The following is a 22,955-nucleotide window of genomic DNA, read 5'->3' as shown; positions in this document are numbered from 1 at the left end:
TCCCTCCCATCTTAGTATCACCTGCAAACTTTGATATGTTACACTTGGTCCCCTCCTCCAAATCGTTAATATAGATTGTAAAGAATTTGGGACCCAGCACTGACCCCTGCGGAACACCACTAGTTACTGATTGCCAGTCTGAGAATGAACCATTTATCCCAACTCTCTGCCTTCTGTTAGAGAGCCAATCCTCTATCATTTAGGATTTTTTTTTATTCGTTTATGGGATGTGGGTGTCGCTGGCAAGGCCAGCATTTATTGCCCATCCCTAATTGCCCTTGAGAAGGTGGGGATGGGGATGTTCCTCCTCTTGTTAGTTGCTTAATATTCTACCACCATTATTGACTGGATGTGGCAAAGAGCTTTGGCCTGATTGCTATCTATTGGTTCCTTCTGGAAGTGTAATGGACGAGATAGGTTTTTGCCATGATGCCGATGCACTCAAATAGCCTACCGAAATTCACTGTCAAGGCTCACACATGAATATCTCATACTTGGTCAAGGTACCAGAGGACATTCAGCACCCACAGAAATGTTCCTAGAATGGAATCAGAGGGACCGATTTCTGTGTACTGGAGTAAGTCCGGTCCAAAATGGTTAAGAACCGGTGCAAATTATCACAAAAATGTGGCAATTTTGTCTAAAATGTAGCACAGCATTATACATATGTAATGCAGTGAAGTTATTGCCATGCAATGACATGTTGCAATATTTGGCAAACAAAGGGAAAAGATAACATACCAAATATTTTTTTCATAAAGGCGGTGCCCCTTAATACTTATTAACTGTTACTGGTCATATCTGAATTGATATTGTTGAAAACGGAGGGCCTTCCAAACACATTACTGCAAGCTGACATTATTTGAGTTCTATAGACTGAACAAGACAGCAGAATAATGATTAGTCCTGACTGGACATATTAAATGAATTGAAATCAAATGAGATTGATAGTTGAAGAATCCTATACTGCCCATCAGGATCTGACTGAATAGTTTCTCTATAAGAGTCAGTGATGTGGTTCTGAAGGACATGTCTTTTCTACTCCAGTGACAGCAAGGCTTGTTATCTCTACTATATGATTTATGAAAATGAATGAACATTTGATGGAGATAACATTTATTACATATTACTGTGTGTGGTCCGGGCTATCATGGAATAATATCTCAACCAGAACCATCTCGTCTAGCTTCTAATCTCTTTTACTTCTTTTGGTTCTTTTATTCTTTTGTCCGATCGCAGCCCTGCCTTCGATCTAGTTCCTTTTCTCTCCAGTTTTGAAGAAGGGTCAAACCCGAAACGTCAACTCAAATTTCTCTCTACGGATGTTGCCTGACTTGCTGAGTTTTTCCAGCATTTTCTGTTGTTATTTCTGATTCTTAATGGTCCTGTTTCAAATCTCACAGATGCACATAAGTGTAGTTGTCACAACCTAGCCCTCAGCTCCACAGCTCAGCACTGCAGCACAGATCCTTGGAGTGGAATTTTCTCCTTAATCATAATATGTGGGGGTGGGGGGAAGGAGAGAAATTCTATCTATTGCTTCATATGGAGAATGGTTTGGCCCAGGATACTGTACATCAAACTCTGAGCTTGAATATTTCACAGCTTAACCTCAAAATACCATATCTGGGCCTCATAGATACCAGAGCTTGGCATCCAATATCTTAAATCAGCCCTTTAACTGCTTTTCAACCTCAGAAAAAAATAGAAGTTACTTTTTAAATTAGCAGCTAAATATACTTAATAAATTTTACATTTTATCGAACTGGTACAACAATGCATCGTAAGACAAAATGTAAACTTATTCAAAAGGGTAACCTTCTTAAAACACTTCCCCACATTCTCTGTTTCAAACAGGCACTCACTTTTTCACACACACTCACTCTTGCACTTTCTCACACTCACTCACTCTTCCACTTTCTCACACTCACTCACTCTTCCACTTTCTCACACTCACTCACTTTCTGGTCGGAATTTTCTTTACCTGGATGGGTCGGGTGCGGGCGGTCGGCGTGGCGGGTCGGGACCTCGTTCCCCATTTCATGCCACTCCTCAGAGTGACTTTCCCTTAATGGGGTCTATTAAGGCAGCCCTGTCCTTTACCCGGCCCTATCAAATGGTGCGGGTCTGATGATGTCATCGATGATTCATTTTCAGCCGGGATATTTAAAGGAGCCTTGGCCACATTGCACTTGAAGATTCAGCAAGGAGTGTGCAGGCACTGTATTGGAGCATTGGAGTGCTGCAAAGCTTTAGAAACATGACTGCACAGAGGCAGAGGGCTGCACCGAGGTTCTCAGATGACTCCCTCCATATGCTTGTGGAGGGAGTGAGAGCACGCAGGAGGTCCTCTTCCCTTTTGATGGGCAGAAGAGATCTCCCCAGCAGACCAAACAAGGCTAGTTGGAGATAGCAGAGGAGGTGAACAGCAGGGATGTGGTGAGGTGGACCTGGGTGCAGTGTCAGAAGCGCTTCAATGATCTCATTAGATCAGGAAAGGTGAGTACAAAGCTACACTCACCTTCATCCTGCTGTGCCTGTCATCACATCCCCATCACTCTGCCTTCCCAACCCTACTCCTGCACATCATTACTCACACCAACTTACCTTGCATGTCCACATTCCCCTCCCTCTATCTACAACATCACATCCCCATCTGACTAACCACCCCTCACACTCAGCCTCATCCTAATGCAATCATACCAACTAACACCACACAAGGAGGCCATTTGGCATTGGCACCCCACTCCCATAGTCTCCCTCTAAAGATGTAACCCATCTATTCCATACAGTCATGTCATCACTCTCACTCAAACTTCTCTTCTTTCCCTCCTTGCAGGAAAAGAGAGCCCACAATAAGAGGGAGAGAGAGAGAACTGGAGGTGGCTCTCCATCATTGGCCACATTAATTGCAGCAGAGGAAGTCACCCTGGAATTCGCAGAGCAGCTGGCGGTGGGAGACAGAGAGAGGGGGATATCTCAGCAACCTGGTGACAGAATTACATCTCATACAGCCACGTGGCAGACATCAGTTACTCATATGGTGACTGATGTCAGCAGCTAATGAATGTTTATCATATGTTTAATGGTATCGTTACCCATTCTTCATATGACATATCTAACTCATCTCTTTACTCTCCCACAGGTCCATCAAGAGCACCCCCCCCCCCCCCACTGTCCAGGAGGAAGAGGAAGACGACTCCTCAGAGGAGCCTCCAGCCTCTGAGGGTCCACCTTCAGCAGACATAAGCGGACCCAGCACTAGCACAGATATGCACACCTCGGTGGATCCCACGCGAGATAGAGTAGTGTTGTCACCTGGTGTGTCAACAGGTCACAAGCGAGCAAGAGGAGATGGTGGAGACAGGGAGAGCTGTGGAGACTCCTCGCCGGAGGGTGCAGGACACTCCTAGCTCTGCTCAGTTGCATGCAGACGCTGAGCCTCGGGGGCCATCCAGAAAAAGGGCGATCCTGGAGGTGCAGCAAGAAGTGCAGGAGGCTCTGACAGGTTTTGCAGCCATGATGTCAGCAAATGTTCAGAGAATGGAGGAGTCCATCTCCAACATGAGCACCGCTGTGTCACAGGCGATGGCGACTGTAGGTTCTTCCATGGAAAGAATGGCCACCTGCATGGAGTAGCTAATGCGCCACTCACATGAGCACATGCTAGCTATGGACAACAGATGGCAGAGGCTCATAGACCTCCTCTCTAGGAGGGATGTCAACGTAGGCTTGGGTCCTCATGGCCCCACTGCTGTGCAGCAAGGTGCTCTCCAGCTCCTTGCTAGCAGGGAAGTGCAGGTGGCCCATGAGAGGGATGACAGTGGGAGGGGACATGGAATTGGGGGCTCCTCTCAAAGCGCTCACACTTCTCCCCCATTGCATCCCCCTCAGTCAGAACCCCAGATGCCTCCTGAGAGTGCGATGGCAGAGTCTGCCCCTGCACAGTCGCAGGGGGAGCAGTCTTTGGCGGGACCATCACAGGCTCCAAAACCCAGAGGACGTTCGCCAAACGTGTCTATGCAGTTACAGTAGGGAAGTGAGCAGGCTGCCTCTACCTCTACTGAAGCCACAGAGGTTGCACCTCGTAGAAGCACGTGTAAGAGAAAGCTGACACAGAAGTAGATGCACAAGGGTAGCCATTTGGGTGTTTTAATAACTGTGTTAAGCTTCCATTACTCTGACGTCATATATTAATCTATTTATTTTCACCATTTTCTGGTCATGCCCAATTTTGTCTGCAACTTTGGAAGTGGCTTAGTGAGTTGGAGTGAATGATGAGACATAACGTTACCTCCAGCAATGGTGGTCAGTGTGAAAGGAATGACCTGGGCATTGTAGGGATCCTTTATGGTGTTGCCGTGGGGTGGTGGGATACTGGCACTGTATATGGCAGCCATATGGGTGTAGTGCCTGAAGTTAAGTAAATCTGGCCATGATGAGGCCATCCCTGGCAGCAATGTGCTCGGGTGCTGGTGGGATCTAGACCACAGGTTCCTCCTGCTCCTACTCCTTGTCTTCCAGCTGATGCTCCTCCTCCTCCTCCTCCTCTGAAGAGGCTGTGCGCTCAGAGCCTTGCTCCTCATGCAGCGCTAATCCTTGCTGCTACACTCTGTTGTGCAGGGCACAGCAGACCACGATGATTCTGGAGATCCTGACTAGTGCGTACTGAAGGGCTCCTCCAGATCTGTCAAGGCTTCTGAAGTACATTTTCAGCAAGCCTATTGTCTGCTCTGTGACACATCTGGTGGACATGTGGCTTTCATTATATCTCTCCTGGGCATCAGTACTTGGCCTCCTCAAGGAGGTCACGAGCCATGTCTTAAGTGGATAGCCCTTGTCTCCTAACAGCCAGCCAGAAAGTCTGTTTGGAGTAGCGAAGAACTGAGGGAGGGTGGACTGGCACAGGACAAAAGAGTCATGGCAGCTGCCAGGGAATTTGGCGCACACATGCATGATGATCTTCCTATGGTTGCAGACTAGCTCAGTAACACTGGCGTCATCAGTGGCAAAGTTGATATAATTGGCTGACTTGTCAAACAGGGCATCGGTCACCTATGTGATGCATCTGTGGGCGGCCGACTGCGAGATCCCACAAACGCCTGCTGCAGATCCCTGGAAGGAGCCTGAGGCGAAGAAGTTGAGGGCGCTGGTGACTTTGACAGCCACTGGTAAGGAGTGTCCACCCGTTGCTCTGGGCTGCAGGTCTTGCTCCAGCAATGTGCAAATGTTTGCAATGACCTGGCGCGATAGCCTGAGCCTCCTTTGGCACTGCTGCTTAGTCATGTTGAGGAAGTTCATCCTCTGCCTGTATACCCTGTGTTAGGGGTATCACCTCCAGCGTGGTGCAGCCCTGTGCTCATGCCTCTCTGTCCTGTGCAGCATCAGGTCATTGAGGAGAAGGTTGGTGGTGTTGTTGTTGGTGTGACTGGTGCTGCTGGTGTTGGGGCTCATCGTGGTCCAATTCTTAGAACCAAGGTGAGAGAGTATAAATGGCACCCATGCTTTTGTAATAGAAGGCTGGTCAAGTACAGATGAGGGAAGCAGTCTGTCAGTGGTGTGATAGGTTGTAGCAATGAGGTGACAGTGGTTCCCGAATTTGCTGAAAACACTTGCAACCTCTAGAAAGCTACATCTGTGCTGACAATGCACTCAGCAACAGCATCTGCCTTAGGAAAGTAACCAGGTGTCAAGTGGGAGTATTTATTATGCTTTCCATGCTGTGCAGTAATGAGTTTTATCAATGGCCACTGAACTTCCGCCTCAGCTTCACAGACGTGGTTCCTGAAATGCATGTTCCCGTGCTCATGCAGTGAAAGTGGAAAGGTTGGGTTAAATAGACGCTTGAGGGTCTGACAAGTACCCAATAATGATCTAAATTAGCTCGGCCGCCTCTGCCATTTGGGTCGCGGCTGCACTGGCAAACGCACCCGAGTGAAAGGTGCGAGGAGGCCGGATAGCGGCAGGTTCCCGACCCACTCCAATTTATTTCAACTTTCACTCCTGACCCGCCTCCAATCCTGCCCACACGGATACAAGAAAATTCCGGCCTTCTACTTTCTCACACACACTCACTCTCACTAACATATTGGGTCAATTTAAGGCTAACCCGCCCGTTGGGAACCTGGCGGTAATGGGAGCAATGCTGGTTTTACCCGCCGCCCGATTTTACTTTCCATTGGAGAATAATATTGGGCGAGGTGTAAAACCAGCGTCCCACCCGATCCCACAGACTTCTCGCTTGACGAGTTGGGTTAAAATTACCCCCTACATTGTCACTCTTACACACAGACTTTCTCACACACTCACTCTCACACTCACCTTCTCATTAACTCACTCTCTCTTACACGGAAAGAGTCTACATTCGGGTAAAATTTGATTTTCCACCCTGTATACTTTTCATTCGCTGCTCCACCTTCAGTGGCCATTCCTTCAGCCACCTATACCTTTCCTTTGAAATTCTTACCCTCAGCCTCTCCACCCCTGACATTAAAGACCCTCGCTTTTAATCGTGCTTTTGCTCCTGCTGAGCCTCTTCCTAATTACCTCCGCCACCCCCGCCAGTCTCAGTGTCCACCCGCAATCCAAGCGTTTGAAGTGTCTCCTTGTACATAATGTGCACTATAGAAATGTGCAAGTTATTGTTTTTTGAGATGTGGAATATTGGAAGGATGACCATGAGTTCTACCTGTGCCAAGTTCCTCCCTGTCACGAGGCTGACAATGCACCAAAAATACAATAAGCCCATCGGTTTGTATCATAAAATGCAGCAAACCAAAGTGACACAAATCAATATAAGAGTAGCTACAGGCACAAAAGCTTGCTGTCGCCATCACCACGGCACCGGCTCTCCCAGAGATCGTCAACCAGGTCCTCAGACTTCATGGGACAGTAGCTTAACATTTAACTCTGCCGTTTCACTTCATGGCCTAATGTTTTTGCAAACAGATGCACACAACAGATCTGGTGATAAGTAACCAGCGTTTTATGTGCTGGACAAATAAGTGCCTTTGGAACTGCAACACTCTTCTCAAAAGTTGGCTGAACTGTCCAATTTAACTCAGTTTTTCAGTGATGCATGAATTCCTGAGGTTAACAAATATTATTGTATACAAATCTTTCATGTGATAATTCATTCAAGTCCCCAACTTTAAAACACTTTGGAAGTAGATATATTTTTTTAAAGGCCGAATGTGAAATGTGTATAAAATTACCTGAATGCATATTTGGCTGTATGAGGAATTTACAAAAACATGCAGAAGAAATATACAATCTTTCAATATTTGGCATCAAACTGAATCTTGTGGCCAGGAAAAGTATATCTGGGAGTATCATATAGCTGTTAACAGACTTGCACACAGTGAGGCATTGTACAAAGAGCTATGGCATCTCTGACTAAAAGAACGCTATTCAGCTTGGATGAGGAATGTAGAATTTTAGAACAGCTGAAAACAAGTTCATTGTTGATTCAGACACCTTAGTGTTCAAAATACGTTTAAATAGATTGGATTTTAAATACTTCACCAGCACCTGTTTATGAAAATATTTGTATCATGATAAAAAAACTTTGTAAGATTTTGTTCACGGTCAAAATCTTTTGTTAAAGACTGAACTATATATTGCAGGGCAGTAAACAATGCAATGAATTATAGGCTAAGACAAAAAAAAACTATCAGATTAGGAAAGGAATTACTTTGACCATGTGTTTCCTTTATTAAATGTTCACCACTTTATATTGTAAGCTTTCAGAAAGTATAGATTGCGAATATCCAGTGAGCACAGTGCAAAAACTATCTTCAGTCTCATCATCTCTTCCTGTCATGAAGAGAGTTTTTGTCACAGTAACTGCATTAGATACAAAGCAATCTGGCAAATAGGCAGCAGCAAAATATACAAAGGCAGATAGAAGCTGATCCACATCAAAAAAGCAAGATATGGTGTAAGAGATAACAAAGAATAAGGGATGCTAGGATAATGCTTCTGCGTGACATGAACCTCTCTAGCTTCACTCCTGATCTGAACATCTTGATTGAATTAAGAGTGGCAACACACTCCAAGCCAGATACCGTTCTACTGATTATGGAAATAGGTTAGTCCTTTCTTTGCACACCATGTATTACTGATATAATAACCTTTTGCCTGCTGTACATGGATTTTTACTGTGTATTTCCATTGATTTCAGATTTTCAGTAGGCCATTGAATGGAGAGTTACCTGACACCATGCATAAAGTAAAGGTGCAGTTTGTGCTCAATTTTAATCTGCACAAGTGTAGTTTCTTTTGGTCAGCCAGGGGCCACATGAGTGATAAATGTGACGGGTCTAGTAGCTTATGACCACATGGGTGGGGACAGTTGGCATAGAAGACTGTGTCTGTGTAGGGAAGGGCATGCAGTAGAGCGAAAGGAAATAATATGAATGAAAAGATAATAAATAATTTCCATAAACGCACAGAATTGGCTCAATAGATTTATTAGCACAGACAGTGGCTTAGAATCACAACAGAGGGCAAATCTGCACTGAACCCAATTCTTCTCGAGTTACAAAGAATCCATTCTCATAACTTCTACAATTTACATTTTCTAATCCCAGTCAATTCAGAACACGCACATTTTGTTCCATTTGGTAGCTTCAGGAATAGCATATTAAAGATACTCATTTTCAGACCTAGGTTCAGCACAGATCGCAGTGACTGTGTCTTCTTTGTAACCTCAAAGATTAAATAAGCACGTAGCCTGTCCCAGCAGCACAGGGGTAGGGGCCAGTTTTCCTTCACAAAATTATTTAGTTGGCTACCACTGATCTTTGGGTTTCATCCTAATCTACGCTGACCTTCATATTACCAAAAGTCTCTGCAGACCACTGTCAAAAAAATACATTGAAGACAAAATAAACATTAAGCAAATTTACAACTCAGTGTGCTACGCCAGTACTGTGAGGTTAGCCACTGAAAAATGTCTTCCTCCGCAGAATTTTCTTTTCCTTCTTATTCCCCCGTGTTGTGCAATTGTAATGGCAGTTAACTTGGAGTAATTGGGGAATATATTATTCAGCCAAATTTTTATATAATTGATACAACAGATCAAATATTTCTCATGCAAACAGATGTAATCTGATGAGTGTTTGTCTGATAACACTCCTGTGAAGCAGTTTGGGACGTGTTACTATGTCAAAGGCACTATATAAATGCAAGTTGCTGTTGTTGAGATAGTGATAAAAACACCTAAGTTTTAAAACAAACAGTTGACTCCATTCTCCCTATTTTGTAGCTTCCTTGCTATCAAGGTCCTTCAGCTCTAAGGATTGGAAAGTCCAGGCCACAGATTGCTCAGCAGCTATCATTGGTGCTTCGTGACTAGCCAAAGAGAAGTGGAAGTGGATTGTGACCCAGAAGCTCCGTCAGTCTTTCCTTCCTCCCTTGCTAGGCCCAAGGTGGAGCAGTCTGCCATTTACAAGATGTCTGGCAGCCGAATTGGCAGAACTCATCCAGTGATGCTAGCCAAGACTGAACATGAATGAATACCATGAATGCACCTTGTCCATGATGTAAAATATTATTCAATTGGGTAGCGCAATGTGGAATTACATGCAGTAGGATAATAGTAAATGGGGAAATCTACCCTTAATCCACTGCCCCCATTCTCAATATCATTGGATAGAACTTCATGATATTATCGGAGAAATCCCCTATTCGTCAGTCCTGAACTATAATACAGAACAAGAAGTGGCAGAGAAATGTTGATAAGTGCACAGGTAAGTTCTTTTGTTAGACCTACGATTATGATGCAATTCACCACATGCGCTTCCCCTTTAACTGTTATAATTATGGAAGCAGAGAAGCTCATGGAAATATATTTGAGTGCCAGAAAGCAATGTGCACACACAGCAGCACTTCAACCAAAGACCTCTTTCTGTATCCCAAGAGTCTTTTCAACGAGTCTGTCACAAACTAAGAGCTGATTCTGAGCAGTTGAGAATTTTGACAAGAGGTTTCACTTCACAAAGGCATAAGTACCAGCAGTACCATGCATGCTGCCAGGAAGGACTATGTTATTCTGACCCTGGGTGCTGTGGTATGGCCCTAATTTAAAAGGGTTTCTTGGAAGCAATGACTAATATCTTTCACTGTGTACTTATCCAGGAGTTATGTTGGCTAGACCAGCTGGGTCTATCGTGACATTCAGGTTATCATGACAGTTGAGGGTTCACAGTGCGTAATTGCCAGAACACTTGATTATGTACGTTGTGTAACGGTAGTGCTAAAAATGGAAGACCAGTTCAGTGCTAAATGGGCCTGTTAATATTATAAATATGACTTGTAAACTAATTTAATTAGATTTCCTTCCAGTGTACCTGGCTTGTGATAAAGGGCTAAATAGAATACTATCAGCATTTGCTGTGTAATTAAATATCTGAGCAATTCATTATCTAACAGTACTGTCAGTTTCAGTAGTAGTAACTGCAGACACTACTGTATACATTTAGATAAGATAGTTTAAAAGCTTTAGAGGACTCAAGTGTTCGAATTTCACCCTGAGTTACTCCCTGTGGCAAAGCATTCAATGCTCCAGCAATCCTCAGCATAAAGTCATTCCTCGAAACCTCTCTCCTCACTCCTTTAGTAATAATTTTAAATTGACGACCCCTTGTTACCGTCTCCCCAACCAGAAGAAATACATTTTCCCTATTCAATCTATTATGCTCCATTTATAAAACGTAAACTGCTATTGACCATTTTTGTGGCACTTACTTTTTTCAAAATTATGTATTTAAACCCCTATATCTCTGTTCCTCCACACCTTCGATGTCTTACCATTGAGTGTATATTCTCAGTCCATGCTTTTCCTCCAAAGATACATTAGCCGAGCAATATCCATTTACCATAGCTCTTTGTTTTCTGCCTGTGAACCAACTTTTAACTTTCCTGCCACATTTCATTTTACAACATATGCCTGATTTTTTTCTAACAAACTTCTTGTGAGGCACCTTGCAAACACCTTCTGAAAATTCATATACACTACAGTCAAAGACGTCTTTAACAAATCCACGCTGACGTTGATTTTGATCACACACGGCTTGCTTACAAAAGACTGAGTTCTCTGAGTCTGTACAGAGTACCCTGCATGGTCACTGCAGTCTACCATAGAGTAAATGGCAACTCTAGGGCTATCTGCAGTGGAGCCCCAAGTTTCAGAGGTCCTAAGCCCAGCTGGAGTATTTCATATAAATGCTTTGACTGCTGTTATAGAGATCTTGAGCTTCAATCTACAACAGGTTCTCTTGTCCAATTTCAACATATTGAACAGAGAGAGCCATGAGACAGGACTTCACAGACCTCACTGTTGCCCACAAAAGGATGACAACCCTCCAAGAAGAGAGATACTCCCTCTTATCTAATCTGACTCATTGAATGTAATTTTAAGCCCCCTCCTCCTCACCCCACCCCCCCCGCCACGACATGCAGGAGAGGGTCGGGGGGTTAAATCTGAAAAATTGGCAAATCCAACCCCAACCCAAACGCGAACGCACCTATTTCCAGTTTAACCGCAGCAGGTTTGGGGTCAGCCGGGCAACCTGCCCTGCAGAGGCAGGTCGCTAATTGTAATATTTAAATGAGGCTGCATGCCTCAGATTTTTCCATCAATTTGAATTTAACAGCTGCGGGCCGGGTTTCCCAGGGCTCGGGAAACCTGGGAGCTAAAGGGATGCGGGAGCTGCCTGATCCAGCAGGGAAGTACTTTTCTAGCACTGCTTGTGGGCCAGGAGGAGCAGGAGTGCTTCCCCCGGCCCAACAAGCAAATCTGCTGCGATCTTTCCCACCCCACAATCTGAGCCCCCCCCACATCTCTCCCACCCCAGGAATCTGACCCACCCCCACATCTCTCCACTCCGTAATCCGAGCCCCTCCCACATCTCTCCCACCCCACAATCCGAGCCCCCCCCCCCACATCTCTCCCACCCCAGGAATCTGACCCACCCCCACATCTCTCCGCTCCGTAATCCGAGCCCCCCCTCCCACAATTCTCCCACCCCAGGAATCTGACCCACCCCCAGATCTCTCCCACACCGTAATCTGAGCCCACCCCCCGACATCTCTCCCACCCCACAATCCGAGCCCCCCCTCCCACAATTCTCCCACCCCAGGAATCTGACCCACCCCCACATCTCTCCCACACCATAATCCGAGCCCCCCCCACATCTCTCCCACCACACAATCCGAGCCCCCCCCGCACATCTCTCCCACCCCACAATCCGAGCCCCCCCCCCACATCTCTCCCACCCCACAATCCGAGCCCCCCCACCACATCTCTCCCACCCCAGGAATCTGACCCACCCCCACATCTCTCCCACTCCGTAAGCCGAGCCCCCCCCACATCTCTCCCACCCCAGGAATTTGACCCACCCCCACATCTCTCCCACTCCGTAATCCGAGCCCCCCCCCGCCCATCTCTCCCACCCCAGGAATCTGACCCACCCCCACATCTCTCCCACTCCGTAATCCGAGCACCCCCCCATCTCTCCCACCCCAGGAATCTGACCCACCCCCACATCTCTCCCACTCCGGAATCTAAGTCTCCCACCACCTCCGACATCTCTCCCACCCCCACATATCTGCCACACCCACAATCCGAGCCCCCCTCAATCCCCCCACCCACAACCTGAGGCCCCCCTCAATCCAATTCAATTCAGTTCAATTCAAATCGCTTTATTGGCATGACAAGGTACATCTTATGTTGCCAAAGCATCGAAAAACATTCATGGTTGTACACAAAAATACAGATCTATCCACACAGTGCACAAACAGATATATCCCTGAGTGTATAAATATACATTCATATAATTTGTATATACTCTTTTCTTATATTTAGTGGTTGTCCCTCTGTTCATGGCAAGCTGTAACATAGTGTGCCGCTAAGGTTACACAATTTCTCTCTTCCCCAAGTGGGTATGGGAGTTTTTGGTCGTCATTCAAATTTCTGAATTCCGGGCATATTTTTGTGAATTTTGGGTAGAAATTCTCCCTTATGCCCTGATATTTTCTACATGCTGTGAGGAAGTGCATCTCTGACTCCACCACTCCCTGACTGCAGTGAGAGCACATCCTGTCCTCTCTTGGTAGCCGGGTCTGCCTGTGTCTACTTTTTTCGATCGCCAGGCTATGTTCACTAAGTCTGTACATTGTCAAGGTTTTTCTCATTTTGCTATCATTTACCCTGGTCAAGTAATCAGCCATGTTGTATTGTCTGTTTAGGGCCAAGTAGCAATTGAGTTTGCTTTGGGTTTTGTTGTTTCTGCCCAATATGACAGATATTTTTCCTTTTGCTTAGCGACAAATGTGTTGGGTCCAATTCTTTGTGTTACGCTGTCACTGTCCTGGGGCTGGTTATTGTTAGTAGTGTTAGTAGTTACTTCCCCCCACCCACAATCCGAGCCCCCCCTCAATCACTCCCCCACAATCCGAGCCACCCCTCAATCCCCCCACCCACAATCCGAGCCCCCCCTCAATCTCTCCCCCACAATCCGAGCCCCCCGCAATCTCCCCCTCCCACAATCCGAGCCCCCCTCAATCCCCCCACCCACAATCCGAGCCCCCCTCAATCCCCCCACCCACAATCCGAGCCCCCCTCAATCCCCTCACCCACAATCTGAGCCCCCCTCAATCCCCCCACTCACAATCCGAGTCCCCCTCAATTCCCCACCCACAATCTGAGCCCCCCCTCAATCCCCCCACCCACAATCCGAGCCCCCCCTCAATCCCCCCACCCACAATCCGAGCCCCCCTCAATCTCTCTCTCCCACAATCCGAGCACCCCCCCAATCTCTCTCTCCCACGATCCGAGCCCCCCCAATCTCTCCCTCCCACAATCCGAGCCCCCCCTTCAGTCTCTCTCTCCCACAATCCGAGCCCCCCCAATCTCTCCCTCCCACAATCCGAGCCCCCCCCTCAGTCTCTCTCTCCCACAATCCGAGCCCCCCTCAATCTTTCCCTCCCACAATCCGAGCCCCCCTCAATCTCTCCCTCCCACAATCCGAGCCCCCCCAATCTCTCCCTCCCACAATCCGAGCCCCCCCTCAATCTCTCCCTCCCACAATCCGAGCCCCCCCAATCTCTCCCTCCCACAATCCGAGCCCCCCCTCTGTCTCTCCCTCCCACAATCCGAGCCCCCCCCGATCTCTTCCTCCCAAAATCCGAGCCCCCCCTCAGTCTCTCCCTCCCACAATCCGAGCCCCCCCAATCTCTCTCCCACAATCCGAGCCCCCCCAATCTCTCCCTCCCACAATCCGAGCCCCCCCAATCTCTCCCTCCCACAATCCGAGCCCCCCCAATCTCTCTCTCCCACAATCCGAGCCCCCCCAATCTCTCCCTCCCACAATCCGAGCCCCCCCAATCTCTCCCTCCCACAATCCGAGCCCCCCCAATCTCTCCCTCCCACAATCCGAGCCCCCCAATCTCTCTCTCCCACAATCCGAGCCCCCCCAATCTCTCCCTCCCACAATCCGAGCCCCCCCTCAGTCAGTCCCTCCCACAATCTGAGCCCCCCCTCAATCTCTCCCTCCCACAATCCGAGCCCCCCTCAGTCTCTCTCTCCCACAATCCGAGCCCCCCTCAATCTCTCCCAGCCACAATCCGAGCCCCTCAATCTCTCCCACCCACAATCCGAGCCCCCCCTCAATCTCTCCCACCCACAATCCGAGCCCCTCAATCTCTCCCACCCACAATCCGAGTCCCCCCAATCTCACCCTCCCACAATCCGAGCCCCCCTCAATCTCTCCCTCCCACAATCCGAGCCCCCCCAATCTCTCTCTCCCACAATCCGAGCCCCCCCTCAATCTCTCCCTCCCACAATCCGAGCCCCCCCTCTGTCTCTCTCTCCCACAATCCGAGCCCCCCCTCAATCTCTCTCTCCCACAATCCGAGCCCCCCCTCTGTCTCTCCCTCCCACAATCCGAGCCCCCCCTCTGTCTCTCCCTCCCACAATCCGAGCCCCCCCCAATCTCTCCCTCCCACAATCCGAGCCCCCCCAATCTCTCCCTCCCACAATCCGAGCCCCCCCTCAGTCTCTCTCTCCCACAATCCGAGCCCCCCCTCAATCTCTCCCTCCCACAATCCGAGCCCCCCCGATCTCTCCCTCCCACAATCCGAGCCCCCCAATCTCTCTCCCACAATCTGAGCCCCCCCAATCCCTCCCTCCCACAATCCGAGCCCCCCCTCAGTCTCTCTCTCCCACAATCCGAGCCCCCCCCTCAATCTCTCCCTCCCACAATCCGAGCCCCCCCGATCTCTCCCTCCCACAATCCGAGCCCCCCAATCTCTCTCCCACAATCTGAGCCCCCCCAATCCCTCCCTCCCACAATCCGAGCCCCCCCAATCTCTCCCTCCCACAATCCGAGCCCCCCCAATCTCTGCCTCCCACAATCCGAGCCCCCCCTCAATCTCTCCCACCCACAATCCGAGCCCCCCCAATCTCTGCTTCCCACAATCCGAGCCCCCCCAATCTCTCCCTCCCACAATCCGAGCCCCCCTCAATTTCTCCCTCCCACAATCCGAGCCCCCCTCAATCTCTCCCACCCACAATCCGAGCCCCCCTCAATCTCTCCCCCACAATCCGAGCCCCCCTCAATCTCTCCCTCCCACAATCCGAGCCCCCCTCAATCTCTCCCTCCCACAATCCGAGCCCCCCCTCAATCTCTCCCTCCCACAATCCGAGCCCCCCCAATCTCTCCCTCCCACAATCCGAGCCCCCCCTCAATCTCTCCCTCCCACAATCCGAGGCCCCCTCAATCTCTCCCTCCCACAATCCGAGCCCCCCTCAATCTCTCCCTCCCACAATCCGAGCCCCCCTCAATCTCTCCCTCCCACAATCCGAGCCCCCCCTCAATCTCTCCCTCCCACAATCCGAGGCCCCCTCAATCTCTCCCTCCCACAATCTGAGCCCCCCCCAATCTCTCCCTCCCACAATCCGAGCCCCCCCTCAATCTCTCCCTCCCACAATCCGAGCCCCCCTCAATCTCTCCCTCCCACAATCCGAGGCCCCCTCAATCTCTCCCTCCTGCAATCCGAGCCCCCCCAATCTCTCCCTCCCACAATCCGAGCCCCCCCTCAATCTCTCCCTCCCACAATCCGAGCCCCCCCAATCTCTCCCTCCCACAATCCGAGCCCCCCCTCAATCTCTCCCTCCCACAATCCGAGCCCCCCCTCAATCTCTCCCTCCCACAATCCGAGCCCCCCCAATCTCTGCCTCCCACAATCCGAGCCCCCCCAATCCCCCCACCCACAATCCGAGCCCCCCCCTCAATCTCTCACAATTCACAATTCACAATTCAAATCGCTTTATTGGCATGATCCCCAATCTCTCCCTCCCACAATCCGAGCCACCACTTAATCTCTCCCACGCATGATCTGAGACCTCCCCACAATCCGAGCCCCCCCGCCGCCCCCCTCCACCGTGCAATCCAAGCAGCAAATCTCTCAACACATCCTGAATTCACCCATAGATTTCTAGTATACATCGATTCTAGTTTTTATTGTTTTACATTTATTTTGATTAAATCTGAGTGGCCGGGGACATTGCCCAATGTTGATGATAACATTGTCATGCAGTGGATTAGTGTGACAAAATAAGCCATCACAGTGAAATCGGTTGCAGCTTACACCTGCAATTCCCCGTGAAATGTGTTTCAGATCGCAGCCAAACCATTGGGATGAGAGACACGAAGCAGAGATGATGTTGTTCCCATACAGAGATGCAAGGGAAATCAGCAGAAGAGTCATTGCAGATTGCTCCCATGAAGCAGTCAGTTCAAGACTAGTTTTCCCAGAAGTCTGGGGGCAGGTTGCCTGCACTCTCAGGGCTAAGGAATTATGTGAGGTGCAGGGACAGAGGAGCTGAAAAAGCAAAACTTTTGAAAAAGGAAAGGAAAGTTGGGAAAGAAAACTACACCAAATCTTGCACTAATTTGAAAGTGTCTCTTTGATCAGGATGAAATGTGGGAAAAAAGAAATTTCAAAGGTTCACTATTCTCATACTGGGATGCATCATGAGGTCAAAATAGAGGCAGCACTGGTTTACATCTGAAGCAGGCCATGCCAGGCGTAAAATGGCTATGTACTGCCATAAGTAAAAATATCCCAGCTCACAGCTTTGTCAATCCTCAGCACAAGAAATATTAAGCCCATATTGATTGTATATGTTTACATAAATCCAATTACATCTCTCTCAACTTGAAGACCAACCCTGCAAGTATTTTCCATATTTTGCAGTTGCCATGCTGCAATAGCTTAGTAATATCACTCATCGGTGTAGAACGTTTTTTTCTGATTTTCTTTCAATGTTAAACCTTCTTAAAATAGATTCTGGAAACTGGGCAATACGCCCAACGTTTGTTTTTTATTTGCTCTTCGGATGTGTGTGACAATGCGAAGGCAGTATTTACTGCCCATCCCTATTTGCTCTGAGACCATGAAGATTTGACCACATCTTACACAAGATTGTCCGTCCATAAAATACAATTTTATTTCAGCTCCTACAGATGGCTGGAACTCATGACTCACCTAGTCAACCACACTTGTAAAATAAAAATCACAGCAAGGCATTAACTATCCTCTGTGTCAGTACACATTTTGTAGAACTTGAGAACAGACTACAAAGCACAAGCGCGCTGCTTTATGTATTTATTTTTGGGTTGACATTGAAGAGGTTTCGAAGTAGAAATGGTACAAAATGGGCTTCTGTTCCTATTGGGAGTAAAATTGGAGATAAGTGCTGTGTTGGCGTTGTACACAGTATTTCTTGTTCATATGTGCTTAATAAAATTTACTGCGGTGAATAAACCATTTAATTAATGATGCCCATTACTGAAATTGTTATACTGCATTAGGATACACAACTACACTGAGATTTTTCTTTTCCTTCTCTTCCACGCGTAGTGGCTTGTGAGGTAACCCCCTTCTTCCACTGCTGTTCCTTCCAGCAGATTATGCTCTCGATTGTTTCCATAATGATGCCCACTTTTTATGTGCGTAGGTCACTAGCCTGACCAGGACTACACCGGAATTATCCATTTTTATTGCACCAGTTTTACACTATCGCTATCATCCGTTTTACACTATCGCCCAAAGTCAAAATCTACCCCGCTGTGTTTCTTGCATTTTTGGGCAAGACAGAAATGTTTCATTATTTCAGTTTCCAAACAGTGAGTCTGTTTGCATTCATTGAATACAGATGTTGGTCCAGCCTCCAAATTCTTTCTGACCCAAAGATTGAAACGCAAAGGGACAAAGACTTACAGCCATGCTGGAACACCATGTTGATATTTAATCTGATGCAGGTTGCCGATTACTTCTCTACGCAGACGAAAAACAAAATTAAATAAGAGTGACTGCTGTATCCCAGCACTGTAATGTTAAACCATTCCTTCTTTTAGAACAACAAATATCTGACATAGTCACACTGGCTAGTACCTTAAGACAATGACCAGTTTTAAGGTCGTCTAGCTTTTAAGTGCAATTCCATCTTTATAATAACATTTCTTGTGATTCTTATCCTCATTAAGCGTTCAGTCAATTTTCTTTTTCCTCACTGATTAAGTGTTTAATCTTTGTATTTTCCTCCTTTCTAAATGGTTATTTTTCACTTTTATAATTCACCAATGCAAAACTTTCTCCCCAGTTTCAATTCTGTCCTATCACATTCCATCAAAAAATAATTCGATGGCCGCAAAATATGGCGCCTTAGCGCTGGTAGTTAAGGCCGTTTGGAGAATAAAATGGCGCATGCCTCGCTTCTGCCCACTTCCGGCGTGGCCCGCCCTGTTCGCCATTTTGGTGAGGGCGATAGGGCAAGCGGGGTGTGCATGCACCAGCAGTATGCAGAGTAGGCAGATCGTGACGTCAGTCATTGTATAACGCTGATTTGACGCATGACCTGCCATTTTGGACGTCGCTGCTCCAATCAACGCCCTCTCCTAAACACCTGCGTTCAGCTGTATGAGGGACCCCCCACCTATTTAAAGCGCTATTTAAAGGGATAAATCCAATTTGCAGGTAAGTTGATTATTTCTCTTGTACTGACTCTTGCAGAGTTTATATGAATACTGGCTTGCTGGAAGACATTTATAAAGTTGTTAAAGTGTGCAGGGAGTGCTGCCAGACATTGGGAAGAGGTTGGCTTCTATTGGAAGGCCTCTGAGTACACCACTTGCTCCCAGTCATGGGGCCCTAATTGCAATCCACCTTGTGCTGCAGCTTGACAGGGAGATGGAGCAGAGGCAGAAAATAAAACAAGCTGCTCGCAGAGGGAGGAGGAGCAGTGGTAGGAGGGCTCTCAGCAGGAGGACTTACCCACCTAGGGTCTTCAGGGAGCACCTAAGCCAAGAGCAGTGTGTTCGGTGTCTCCGCATCACCAAGGAGGTGGTCACAGAACTCTGCCACCACTTGAAACCAGACCCCCAGCCTCGGAGCAGAGCAACGACGACTCTGCCAGTGGCCCTCAAGGTGTTTACGTCAGCAGATCCTTCCAGCCTGGAACAGGCGACATATCAAACATCTCCCAGTTCACCATCCATCGCTGCGCCCGGGAGATCACAGAGGCTCTGTACTCTAGGAGAAGGGACTTCATTTTCTTCTCTCTAAACAGAGAGAAGCAGGAGGAGCACGCACGTGGCTTTGCCAGGACATTGGGCTTCCTCAATGTAATATATGTGGGTAGAACAAATGATGGAGAGAGACAGGATGAGTTGCTAATCCATATGCATGCTTTATTAGGCCAGAGCGAACTGAGCATGCTCATACTAAACCATGTGACAAACCATGTGATAATACATTACACTGCTTTCCTCTTTAAAAAATATGTATGTATTCCCTCTCAAATACAACAAAACTATGGTCCCACCTTTCCCAGCATTACATGTACCACATAACAAAAACTCCTGGCTTTTTTTCTTTTAGATAAACTACAAATCCAGTTTAATAACAGGTTTTGGAGCCTTCCTGATCTCCCTACAGGAGATTTTGTTGTTGAACCAATTTTCGGGCTGTTTTGTTTTGGTTCCGAACTCAAAGATGATCCTGTTTCTATCTCAGGCTTGTTTGAACCTGGTACTTCCGTCACTGAAGTCTGAACTGAGTCAAACTCATGTATGTGTTCATGAGCAAGTGATTCAAGATCATGTCTTGGTTTATCTCTAGCAGAGATCATTTGATCTACATCAACACTTTGCATGTTGTCACCAATTTCAACCAAATATCTCTTGGTTCCACCAACCTCTACTATGGTTCCTACATCCCACTTGTGTGAACTCGACTTTCCAGGGGGACGGAGAACACGAACACACTCGTTTTGTTTGAAGCTGCGTTTTCTGATTGATGTCATAATAACGGCTCCACTGCCTTGACCACTTGGGTGGAGCCCTCCAGTGTTCGCCGGAGAGGGTGGCCCAATTTGCAATGTCCTGCTTCATCCTCCACAACTTGGCCATACTGAGGGCGCAGCCCATGCCACCACGGGTTCTGCAACCACCTCAGGAGGAGGAGGAGGAAGAGGAGGAGGAGAAAGAGGCGGAGGAGGAGGAAGAGGAGGAAGAGGAGGAGGAAGAGGAGGAGGAGGAAGAGGAAGGGAGGAGGCAGCCAGTAAATCCCCATTCCGGACAGGCTGTCCATGAGCGCCTTGTCAGACTCCAGTTCCCCTGAATGAAATCTCTGATCCCTGTTGCTCAACATGTCCCCACCTTACCTTCCCCCTGTCACGGAACATCACAGCGTCCTCTTGGCCACAATGCTGAAATGAAAGCCAGCACGAAACAAACATTTCAAGCATAATTTATAAATGATTAATTCCAAAACTATATAACAAACTCAACTAATCACCCTTGTGCATTCCCTTAGTGCCTGTTTGCCGTGTGCCTTTGCCTATCCTAGTGCTCCTATGAAGTGCTACCCCAGTGGCTGCAGCATGGCTGGTGGAAGGATGCTGACTTTCAGTGGGCGAGTCTGCAGATGGCCTTGCAGGACAACCTCAAGCAGTTCTGGGCCTGGAAGTTCCAGCTGTAGACTGCACCACCTCGGCATGGGCGGCAGCAGTCTGGGCTGGCTGGCTGACAGGCAACAGCAAGGGCACTGGCGGAGTGGCAGTGGTGGAAGTACGAATGCTGTCATCCTGAGAGAAGACAGCAGGTTTGTGCTCTAGGGAGCCACTGCCACTTACCCGAGGCAGCGCCTCAGCAATCCTAGTAATCTGTTGGAGGACAGATTGCTGGACTGCTGCATGAGAGCAGCCTCACCTTGCGTGGCAGCAAGCTGAGCCTACATGACAGCAGTCTGAGCTTTCACTGCAGCACTCAGACATTGGGTCATTTCTGCTTGTACTGCAGTGGAAGCTGTGCCATCGCCCATCAGACCCTGCATGATGGTTGGGTCCAAAAGTTCTCTAATGGAGTTGCCCATCGTTTCCATCCTGGAAATCATGGACTCCAAGCTCTGCACAAAGCCCTGTGCAAGGTTGGAGCTGGACTCCTCCATAGTCCTTAACACTGAGAACAGGCTCTCTGGCCACCTGCTAATGAACGAATCATGCCCGCCACCCTTCTTCAGAAGGCCGACCCATCAAAGTCCTCATCCTACTCCTCTGCAGCACAACTCATGTGTGACCTCCCCCTCTAGAGAGCTGGCACCTGCACTACCCTTTCCACCTGCCCTGGCTGCAGCCCACTCGTGCCCGGTGACTCACCATGAGTGGATCCCACCTCTATACTACCCTCTAAAGTATGCACAGTGCCATTTGTTGAGCTGGTGCCTGCGAGTGTCACATCGAGTGGCGGTGTCTTCGTCTCCATCGCTATCCTCTTCTTACTCTTCCTTCACTGGCTCGGTTGGTTGGAGTTCTTGGGTATCTGAAAGGAGAAAGGCACAAGGGTCGGGTTGTGGTGAGGGGAGGGGGGGGAAAGCAAGATGTGTATGCTTACACTGTCAGCAGCTTGTAAGTGAGAAGAGATTGTGGGATAAGGGGGAAGTGGGATGTGAGAAAGAGCATTAGGTATGAGCATACCGTCATCATGAATGCTTTCAGCCTCACCGATTGCCATGGCCTCAGTGACAGCCCCTCCAATGACATTCAGCACTGTCTCCTCCAGATGGGTCAGGACCTGCAACCGTGCCTGCCCTCCACCTGATAGCTGCTGCTGGTGCCAGTTATGAGCCACCTTGGCCTGCAAGAGAAAGGGAAGTGTGTCAGCGAATGTGGTGCAATGCGTTTGGTTGAATAACTGGCATTGTGTGCAAGGTGTGAGCTGTGGGTGTGAGGCTTGCAACAACAACAACTTGTATTTATATAGCGCCTTTAACATAGTACAACGTCCCAAGGCGCTTCACAGGAGTATTATAAGAAAAAAAAAATTGGCACCAAGTCACATAAGGAGAAATTAGGGCAGATGACCAAAAGCTTGATCAAAGAGGTAGGTTTTAAGCAGCATCTTAAAGGAGGAAAGAGAGGTAGAGAGGTGGAGAGGTTTAGGCAGGGAATTCCAGAGCTTAGAGCCTAGGCAACAGAAGGCATGGCCACCAATGGTTGAGTGATTATAATCGGGGATGCTCAAGAGGGCAGAATTAGAGAGCGCAGATATCTCGGGACTGAAGGAGATTACAGAGATGGGGAGGGGTGTGGTCATGGAAGGATTTGAAAACAAGGATGAGAATTTTGAAATCGAGGCGTTGCTTAACCGGGAGCCAATGTAGCTCAGTGAGCAGTGATGATGGATGAACGGGACTTGGTGCGAGTTAGGACACGGGCACCCGAGTTTTGGATGACCTCAAGTTTACGCCAAGACCACTCGACTCCCAACATCATTACAGCCTTGGTCCAAACATGGACAAAGGAGCTGAATTCCAGAGGTGAGGTGAGAGTGACTGCCCTTGACATCAAGGCAGCATTTGACCGAGTGTGGCATCAAAGAGCCCGAGTA

This window comes from Somniosus microcephalus, chromosome 12 (genome assembly GCF_052327205.1).
Source record: "Somniosus microcephalus isolate GS21.2 chromosome 12, FLI_Smic_1.0, whole genome shotgun sequence".
NCBI classification, from domain to species: Eukaryota; Metazoa; Chordata; class Chondrichthyes; order Squaliformes; family Somniosidae; genus Somniosus; species Somniosus microcephalus.
Note: the sequence above shows the minus strand (reverse complement) of the source record.